The sequence below is a fragment of the Cyprinodon tularosa genome, unplaced genomic scaffold (assembly GCF_016077235.1).
Source record: "Cyprinodon tularosa strain WSP-4 unplaced genomic scaffold, ASM1607723v1 ctg531, whole genome shotgun sequence".
Taxonomy (NCBI): Eukaryota; Metazoa; Chordata; class Actinopteri; order Cyprinodontiformes; family Cyprinodontidae; genus Cyprinodon; species Cyprinodon tularosa.
In genome coordinates, this window is record NW_024039265.1 from 1,022,216 (window position 1) to 1,033,625 (window position 11,410).

The following is an 11,410-nucleotide window of genomic DNA, read 5'->3' on the forward strand; positions in this document are numbered from 1 at the left end:
TAAACCTAAAAAGACTTGGGAACCTCCAGAGAGACGAGTCGCACCTATGGAGCTGATGCTTACAGTCAGTCTTGAAATGGCCTAGTCAAAGTCAAGAGCCACAAACCTTTCAGAGAAAGTTTACTGAGAATCCTACCGTTTCATTCACAACACCAATCAACGAGGAATCCGAATAAGAAATACTTTAATAATCCCAGGGAGAAATGACTGTCATTACATTACTCCGTCTGTAATAGAGTGACTATAAGACCAGTTTCATAGAACACAATTTCATAAAATATTCAATTCAATTCAGTTTATTTCTATAGCGCCAATTCACAACATATGTCATCTCAAGGCACTTTACAGTTCACCTGATCATACAGTTAAATTGATTCAAAGTTTTTTATCTAAGGAAAACCAGTTGACTGAACTCATTGACTCTTCAGCAATCCCTCACACTAAGCATGCTTGTAGCGACAGTGGAGAGGAAAAACTCCCTTTTTAACAGGTAGAAACCTCCGCTCCATCTCGGCATTAGCTTAGGGGTCCTCGGCCTGGAAAACGTTGAAGACCCCTGCTTTAGAGGACAATTAAAAGCTAATTAGCTTATTGTTGATAGGAAGTTTCAGATTAGATGCTAGCTTTAGCGTTGTTAGCTTTCTAGTTTAATTCCCTATTGGGCATTGAATTACTTATTCAGAAATGTTTTCAAAGTCATTCCGTGAACTTCTAAAAGCTAATTGATCTCCCAGCTCAATGAATGGTCCATTTTGCCAACCATTGAAATATACCTTTTTTCCTTACTTTGAAAAATAATTTGAAAAAAGTTTTAGATGTATCTTGAAAAGACTTTCTTTCATAAAGCAGGCTTATTTCAATAGACGACATCAGTCCAATAATAAACACCAAGCCATTTCATTACATTTTAGTATCTCATATTTTATATCAGTAAATACTGTTACACCCCTACTGGCATTAATGTACATTATTTGACAAGATCAACAGATTTCTGATGGGGAAAAAATCTGATGATTATTGTCCTGATTTTAAGAGAAAAAAGACTTCTGATGTCTTGTTTTTTTATTTTTGTATTCACTCCTAAAATTCTTTTCCTATAACTTTTATCTTTGAAGCTTCACAGGAAAAGTCTGTCAGCAAAGCTTTTTTTAAATTATGTTTATTTATTTTCTGGTTCAACTGAACCCATTTTTTGGATTTCATATCGAAATCCTGTCTGTAGACTAAAAGAGAGATTACCTTAACAAAATTCAGAGAAAAGAAGCCGAAAAAAACCCACACCAACTTTGTAATCGCATGACTAGTTCACATTTACAGTAAAAAAATAAATAAATAAGACCTTAGTTATGAAAAAAAAATGTTTTTGAAGAACTATGTTATTATTTTTACAGTAGCACAATTAGTTTCTACTCTGGGTGAAATATTTGTTATCGTGAGATTATCTTGTCACTTTAAAAAAAAGCTAATAAAAAATAAGCATGAGGGCGTTAGAGTGAGATGATTAGGAAGCTTTAAGACTTTTCTTCTAAATGGCCTTTAAAGAGGCAGTGAGGTATTTTTATCAATTCAGAATGGTGGCAAAAAAAAGCAAACCAACTCTTTTTGTGAGGAATATGATTAAAGAAAAAGATTTTTTCAAAGCAGCAAAACATGTATAAGAATAAGTGTTGCACCGATGCCATTTTTTGGCCCTGATACCCGATACCTGGTATTTGGCCGGTATACCGATACCATACTGATACAACAATGATACCATCTGTTTGGAATTGATGAGTGTGTGTATATATGAAGAACTGCATACTACTTGGATGTAAAATAATTGCCATCATGGCTTTTTCAAGCTGCTGCAGCTAAAACAAATTAAATCCAGTAGAACGATTTATTGCCTACCTGGAATGGATGACATTTGTTGAATAAACTTTTGGCTCTCAAAATGGTATCGGTGCCCTATTTGTTGGTACTCGCCGATTCCGATACCACCATTTTAGTGCTGGATTGCCCCACCTGATACTGGTATTGGTATCGGTGCAACACTAATAAAAATGGCCGTTGCTTTCCATACATAAACCTGCATGGATGTGTACGTGCTAAAAAGCTCCCTTGTGCAAACCTGCTCAGTGTTTCCTGGATCCCAAACCATAGTAACCTATAGATGTAGTGTAGCTACCCCCCCCACCCCGAAAAAAAAAAAAAAAGTTTATTTATCTTGTGAGTGTCAGTAACCTCAGCATGGATCCTCCCCACTGAGGAACAGCTAGACCCAGCTAAAGCCCTGTGCGTTCTCATCTCGTTCTCGCGCATCAGTGGGTACGAATACTTAGTCCAGCATCTTGTGACAATCTCTGACCTCATCAGCAGTCTTCTGACTCAGAACAAAGGAGCATCCTGATACAGACACTGTAGCTCTGCTGTTTTCTCCAGCTGGCTGTGGGCAGCAAACCAAATTCACATGACCACATAAAACCTGTATGTGAGCTCATCATGCCATTAAAGCTCCCCATAGATAAGTCAGTGCAGCCTTGTGTTTTATTGTCCTAACTCTGCTGGCCTTTGTTTATCCCTGCTTAATTACAATGACGCTATAATTCCAGCATCTGAGAAAGCAATACTCCAAATCCTGTTATCTACGTTTAACAAAAGACTCAAAAAGTTCCCGTGTCAAATAGTTACGATGATCTGTGATGTGTTTTCTATGGTTGAAAGTCTATTTAGTGAGATGCGGTTAAAAATGTCAGAACAAGCTGTCTAAAGCGCACGGAGAACAAACATATTAGTTTGAAAACTGTAAATCTATGAGCTGCATTTAATTCAGCCGTCTGTAGGCTTAAAGCCTGAACTAATAAATATTAAGCTTTTAATGATGTAAAACTCTCCTGTTCTCTGCAACAATAGTCTTTTCTATTGTTATCCCTTCAATCTCTGAATCCAAGCTAGAATAATGTTCTAAGAGTAATAACAAATATTCTATATAAGATTTTCCAGATGCAGAATTGATCACTGTTTTTTTATTTAAGGTTTATATGCAAATATTGTAAAAATTTCACTACGACCAGTCTTTTTTTTTTTTTTTTTTCTCTCAGGGCTGCAATGGAAGAGTTTTTAACCCATCCAGGGTTCAGAGTTCTCAAAGCACATATTATCTTTTCTTATTCTGTGGCCTCCAACATCTGGTGGGTGATTGGTTGGAAATTTAAAGTGGATTTTGTGGAAAATTGCTGCACTTGAAGTTTGTGAAGTTTGAAATTTCCCATATAGGAAAGAACAAATTCTTATGTTCTGAATTGAAAGGTTATCATGCATTGAGATCCTCATAATTGCCCATGCTTCCTTTAAAATCAACATTTCTCTTTTTTTTCCAGTGCAAATAAAGTAAACAGTGGGAGAGAAAAAAATGAAAAATGTATTTGAAACACCAGTGTTTGATTAAACAAGAAGAGAACAGATATTGACACGGCTGTGATAAAATAATAAAACTTAAAACAAGTCCAAACCAAGAAAAAAAAATCGCTAACATTTTAGGTTGCTCATAAAATGCATCCAAATGTGGAAAATATTAAATTCTACAAATACTAAAAAGATTAGTTAGATAAAGCAGGTTTGATGAAATAGTTCTCAAATAAGAAAAACAACAAGAAAAACATTTTTGATACATACATTTCAACATAACTTAAAAAAAAAAAAATAATTGTCTCTGCTCGCTGATATTTTTGGCCAAGAAACCTGTTGATTATTTCATTTGGATTAGATTTTTATCTGCAGCATTTGAATATGAATATGAATATGTTCAAATACATGTTCTGGATGTATTCTGATCAGATGCTGATGTTTGACCTTTCTTTCTCACCTTTTATTCTAGATTGGATGGAGTAGAAATAATAATAAACCTTCTTAAAATGTTAGAAAGAAGTTGTAGACAGCTGATTGGCTGACTGAAGCAATAAAAATGTTCAATTTTAGGTTAATTCAAAATAAATTGTGGGATTTAGCTTGATTAACATAATTGTTCCAAAGTAAATATCGGAATCCATTAGGAATACTACAGATGTAGAGATCAATATCCTGGAAGGATTCCAGTTTCAGATACAAACTCATTTAAATTTGTTGGGTTTTTTTTGTAAATTTGTGGAATTTTCCATTCAAATATTATAGAAAAGCCCCTTACTGCTGCCTGGGCGTTGGTTAAAAACTAGATTTTTCATTTAGAGTAGCTCTACTACTGGAAACACTCCCTGGTTGCAGGTTCAACAATAGCTGACTGCTAATCCTTTGCCTTTATGGATGGAATAAAATATGGATAACTAAAAAATTTGGATGAATGACACAAGAATCCTAGAATTGAGCAATGCTTGATTAGTTTTATTAACCCGCATGTTTTCTTTGCATCAAATATTATGGTTTGGATTATTGAGAGGAAAAGGGGATTTTCTGAATGTGTAGAAGCCACTTTGTTTTTGTTCCTTCAGTGTCTGAGTCAGTGATTGCTGATTTGTCGTCTTCTTCCTTAATGTGACGTGTTATGAAGTCCCATTGTCTGGTCGGTGAAATATTTCCAAGCATCCTGATTTTAGCAGTTTTGATTAGTAGGTGACCCGCAGTACTAGAGTTCATTTCCACCTTTGTCTTTGCAAAACAACTGTCTTCCTGTAAGCTGAGATTTAGTCAATAAAATGAGAATATGTGTTGGAGTGAAAATGGTCTCTCTCTATTTTCTAATCTCTTTTATTCTGATTTATATGAATGCAGAGTGAATCTTAAGGGGAAAATATACTTATTGGGGGTTAGTAGTAAACATGATTTTAACACCATTCTTTTGGACTATCTCCAAATTTGATACATAAAATTCAATTACAAGCTTAAATCTGTGAAATCCACTGTAGTAGGTAGTAGATGATTGAACAGTATCTGCTTTGTTTAAGGCTTTTTGAAAATGTGATCATATCAATCTGTGTTAAAAAAACACTTTGTGTCATGATCTTGGCACTGATGACTGGCTTAATTATTCATTCCATTCACTTGTCTAACTCTGCCTGGTTTCTCATCACTGCCAGTGGCACGGGAAGGGGGGTGCTGTGGGGGCTGCAGCCTCCCTCGTCATAGCATCAGCCCCCCATGGTGGGGGGCTGTGGAGTAACATGATATTGTACTTAAAAACATGAAATTATTTATGTATTTATTTTTTAAAAGACTGTGTTTGATATGGGATTAAAATAATGGGCTGTGTATAAGATATAAACAAATGATTCATTATTTTGATATTTCATAAAAAAAACTAGGCTACTCCCCCAGAAGCATCCACCACCTCACATTCATTTAGGCTTGGCTAGCAATAGGCAGCAGAAACGTCTTTCTGACAATTTCGAGGTAAGAAATGGTTTTAATTCCCCTATACTGCCGCATTTAGCGTCATTTATGTGCCTATTCGTCTTAGTCCTGTGGCTGAAGAAGTCTACGCTAGAATAAGGCTGCATATCACTAAATATTATATAAATATTAAATTAGTTAATTTTTTTTTGTGTGTGTGTGTTTTTTGTTTTAGATATGAAATCATTCCCCCATATCCATAGTCGAATGGACTTTCAAGACGTTCAATGCTCAGTTTAGGCTATATTTAGGCCATGTTTTATTCAAGTATTCCTGATCCTGTTGATTGGGAGCTGTTGTTTGTTTTGAATGATTAAAAGAGAAGAAATAAAGTTTAAAATGTTCATGATTTGTTCCGATGCATTTTAAATGGAAGTTTTTTGCGACAAATGTAGGCCTACAATATTACGGTATGTTAAAAACGTCAGCCACAGCCCTCAACATAATGACGTCATGTGTTTTCCAACCCAGCCATCAGCCCCCCTCGCTTGAAACAGCTTCCAGCACGCCTGGCAACAAGTAATTATTTTGCATGCTTTGTTAAATTCTGTGTACGAAGAGTGGATACCAAATTTTTCTTTAAAGGTGTTAAAATGTAAGAAATTTCCATGTTCATCCATTAGGTCTGTAACAAAGATCACATTTTTTTCAAACCAAACTTCTTTAAATGCAGAGAATGAATTTCCCCATTGTGAGATGATAAAGGGATTACATATGTATAAGATATGTATTTTTCCCTTTTGGATAAAAACCGAGAAAACTGATGACTCTGGGTTTTCCTATGGAATCCTTTGTTCTACTTAGATATTTTAAATGTTGCGCTGGTTTATTTTACAAAGGATTCCCAAAAAACTTTATCCCACAGTGTAGATCTAAAACTGGTTTACAGTTAAAGTCCCTTTTTAAAATCACTCTTATTTCAGTCAAATACCGTGTCAATGTAAATAGATCATATATTGTGTAGTCTAAAGATAAATTACCTCTAAAAAAAAAATGACAAAAGGATAAGATTCTTATGATTAGTTCAACTAGATTAATATGTAGATTTTCCTTTAAATTGGACTTTATTTGACTTTAAAAAATACAGATTAAAATCCTGTTTCCTTTAAAAGACTAAGACAAATGAAAGTTTGTCATCGCTGGTCAGATCAGGGAGGGGACCAAAGAAAATTATGGAGTCCAAAATTTTTTTGACAAACTTACACACCAAAGCAACACTAATTTTAATGACCTCTGATCGGTGTTACAGGGTGTCATTACCCCCAGCGTGAATCAAAATCTTAGTCGATTTAACCTTATCCTTAGCCAGCAGTTTAAGGTAGGATTTGATGTCGCCCGTTCTGGCCCCTGGCAAACATTTGACTATGGTCCCTGGTGTCTCTAATGCCACGTTTCTGTCTATGGAGCTGCCAATTACCAGAGTGGGCTTCTCAGTGGATGTGTCACTAAGCGGGGTAAATTGGATAGAATCGTGGACAGGTTGGTGGTGACCAGTTGGCAAAGATCCATGACTAGACTTTCTTCATATCGTCACCCAGTCACCTGGCTGCGATACAGTTAAAACCTTACACACTTAGGGCCGGATCTATCAAAGGTTTGCGTGTATTAAAACGTGAGCTATTTCACTGCGCACGCAAAAAAATGTACAAACTGATCTATCAACAGCGTGCTAAAAGGATTTGGTCTTTAAAACGTGCTAAATAGCGCCTCTTATCCATTTAGTACTTTTTCTGCAATGAATATGCAATATGGGGCGTTTACACGCAAAAGTGCGTCTTGTGGGAGGAGAACATGTAAATATATTAATTTAGCACTCGCAAAGTGATTTATCAAACCTGAACGCAATTTTGCTAACGGTATCTGACTCTATATTTAACACGTTTCAAAAGAAGGTGCAAATGGTCTGTATGCGTAATTGCGCACACATGGCAGCGGTTATTGTCGCAAGAAGGAGACATGGAAATAAAGCAAGGAGACGCAGAGAACGCATTTTTTCACTCCGTGTGAATATTTTTGCAATGAAGGAGGAAACGATCATCAAAACATATCGTTTATCCAGCATTGCCATTTTGGAGCTATTGGGGGAACTCAGAATGGATTTGGAGCCAGCCACAAGGAGGACCCACGCAATACCAGATATCACAAAACTCCTTGCAACATGGCACTTTTTTGCATCTGGGTCATTCCAGCGTACGGTTGCAGCGAGAGCTGGGATCTCCCAATCTCGTTTTTTCAGAAGTGCTGTCCGACGGGGTCGGGGTTCTCCCCCTGCGCCTGTGGAGCAACGTGCCAAATGCTGCGGGGATCTCATCCACAGTCACAGGTTTTTTGTTTGTTTTTTACTGCAGCACATACCACCTTAGGGAATAAAGGTTGCCAATTTATATATATATATATATATATATATATATATATATATATATATATATATATATATATATATATATATATATATATATATATATATATATATATTTACTTATTTATTTTATTTGTTGGGGGTCACTGTAAGATTTAAATTTCTTAATGCACTAGTTTGTACAGACTACAAACTACTTTGCCGCAAACCACAAAACGCGCAAAGCCATCATTTAAATAGGGCGTCTCCAACAGTTTTGCACCTTCCACCAGTTACGCAATCACTCTTGTTAAATCACCCGCAAACCATGGTTCAGCCCCTCGCGCAAAATTCCAGTTTGCGAGCGCAAATTACTGCACGCAAAATTGGATCTTGATAAATCCGGCCCTTAGTATTTATTGTGATAAGCAATTAACTTTTTTAACGAAGTACGGCTGACTTTACTAATAGGAAACAGTAGATCTGTCTGTGTTAATTAAGGACTGTAGGAAGCAGAATTAATTGATAATTGAAAGAATTGTCAACTAATATAAATCATGACTTAGAGTAACAGTGATGAACTTGCACAGACGCAACAAGATACTCTTTGCTGAAATAATAACCTACATTAAGACAAGACTCTGCAAATATAATCGTTTTTAAACATAAAATACATAGATTTGTCATTAACAATTAAATTTACGATTGATAATATAAATAGTTACATGCGTATGTACCTACTGTAGACCTATACACTTTGAAGGTACAGGTCTAATGCCCCCTTGTGCCTCATTAACACAGTGTTTCTTCAATGAGGCCTAGCCATGTAGGACTATTGAAATGTATACACAAACCTCAAAAGAACAATATTAGTCAAGTACTTGTCCTGGCATCATTTACTTTATCTCTTTTAGCCTGAAAAGAGGTTTTGCACCAGGCCTAATCAGCAGACATAAACATGTTTGTGCTCCATCTGCTGTCAGTGCTGCAGAACTGTCTGCATTGTCTATTTCTAAAATATAGTGCAAATTTTTGTTATTTGCTTTTTTAAAAACACCAGTTATCTATATCCATGGAAAATATAAAAAATCGTAAAGTAAATTTACTGAAAGAAATAGTTAAAACAATTTAAGTTCATTTTACAATGAAGCCTAGAATTTAGCTATGACAAATTGTGCATGACGGTTGGCTGACAGATTCTATTCATTTTAATTTATTTATATTGTGCCAATTTACAGCACAAAAGGATGCCGTGATTGAATCCAAAGATCTTTGTATGCAACCAGAGTGAGCTACTGGGGTAGAAATTGAAAGTGTGTGACTGTCCTTTAAAAACCCTTTGGTAAATCATCAAGACTGTTAAAAAGGAGTAGTTTAAATGTTTAACTCGATGTAATAACATTTTTGTTCTGAAAAACCTGCAGATGTTATTTATTGGATTTCTCTGCAGCACAAAAAAGGTGATTAGTTTACATAAGTAAAGCAATCTCTGTTTGTTTTCTGCTCTGTAACCTCTAACATCATGGTTCTATTCCTGGTTTTGTGCTGTGTTATTGTTGAGCCAGCTCCAGCATCTTTTAAAGTTTTTTTTTAATAAAAGAGATTATGTGAAACTTGGATTCTTGTTTGCTTTCTGCCTCCTTAATCAGGACTATTATATTGCTATATCTATGAACCTGATGCCTCAATCTGGCTTTAACATCCTTCAACAGGAGGTGATTATTCTGAATTTGTTTCAGTTATCCTGAAACACTAACCCTGCCCAATATTGCTTTAAAACAGAAATAGAAACAAAAGTTGGTTTACATATTAAACCTGAAACTTTACCAACAGCTGCTGAAGATCTGTACAAAGGTAATTCTAAAAAAAAAAACCCCAAAAAACTAAAGGAATTTGTCAAAGTTTTCTGAGGACAGAGCTCTCCATCCTTCATTTGATCTAAAGTTAAATCTCATTTCATCAAGTCTAAACAATGAAATGCACATTTTGAAGAACTCCGCAACATCTGGTTCACCTCTAACTCTGCTTGGCTGTAGGTTGAGAATTCAAATCTGTGTGGTTATCTTAATTATTATTTAGCTTGTAAATTTTCGTCGAAAATATTTCTAAATCCAATGCAGCTTTATATTATTTTGAAAACAGATTAAGCTAAGAACAATATCTAATATTGTGATAAGGCCGGAGCCATGGATGTCTCCTCATCTGCTAACATATATGATGTGATGATGTGGCAGACTGGACTTGTATAAAATGCTTCTCTAACTGTGAATCGTGGCCACTTCACTAGACGTGAGCCCGGTTGGTAAGCAGCTGCCTTCTGTGACCCTAAGTAACTTCTCTGATCTGAGTAAGATTACAATAGAAATCTGTTGTCATGTCTCATGGTTATTTTATACATGTACGTTACGAAGTGTTATTTAAAGAGTTTGTCAAGAGTGATCTCTTTTTAGGAAAAAGAACCAGAGAGAGAAAGCTTCAAGGTGCAAACACATAGCATCCCATTAACAGGTATAAAAAAATAAAATAAAAAAAACGGTTCTTGTTGCTTTTAAAGTTATCGTCCCATTGAGGTTGCATATTTAAAATACCCCCTTAGATTAATGTTTGTTTTTTATGGAAAAACCAGAGTACCTGGAGAAAACCAGTTAGATAGACAGATAGATGGACAGACAGACAGACAGACAGACAGACAGACAGACAGACAGACAGACAGACAGACGAACCCGTATTTTCATCTACAGGCTCGTAGAGGATCACTTTTTTCTGAACAGGCCCTTAAAAAAATTTCTAATTCCCACATGGAAGGTACTAGGTTGGGGTTTTGGAAGATGACTTCTTAAATATTTTAACACTACAGTCTGAACTGGACAAACAGTGTCTGATGCCATAGCACTGTATAGTTCTTGATCCGAGCCATACTCCTCCCTTAGTTGTTTGCAGATATCCGTAACGATCTTTTTTACTAGTTTTTCATCTTTAGTCAGGTCTGCAAGTTTCTTTACTTTCTTTCCCGACAGTTTGGATAAGATATGTCTTATCTCTAATGACGTCAGGGGTCCGCCTCTTTTCTTTGAACAATTGAAAATTGTGTTCATTACAAAGAAAGCCAAATGTTTGTTCTCATCAAATGTTTCTGGTGTTTTCTTTGGCAGAACAAAGGGTTTCCTATCAATAGCAAAGAGTGAATCACCAGTGTCAGATGCAGACCGGTCAGCATCTCCCTCCGATGTACATGGGGTGCATTGGTTGCTGTCTGTCAGTGTGCAGATGGACCCTAATTCTTGGAAAAGAAAATTCTCTTCTTCATTTTGAGGTTGGGGTGTGCTCGGCCCTAGTTCTTGAAAAACATTGGCTTTTGGGCTTTCCGTTCGACATGACAATGTTTCCACCAGATCATCGATCTTTGAGACTAAGCTGCACACTTTGTCTCCTTCACTTATCCCCTCCGTTTCTTCTGTTTTTATCCAAAGAAAGATTTTTCCAAGGAACAGCTTAACCTCGTCTTCAGTTCTGGCATAGAAAACTTCAGGGCAAATTTGGATCTGCCTAGAAGTGCCTCTAGTTTTCTTTACAGAGAGGACAGAATCTGACAGCCACTTTCCTTTTGGAGGAATCGGAATTTTACTACAATGCTCCCTCATGATGTCTGAGTATAATTGATCAGTCAGTTCCTTTGCAAAATCTTGGATCATGTCACTCAGAAATGGATTT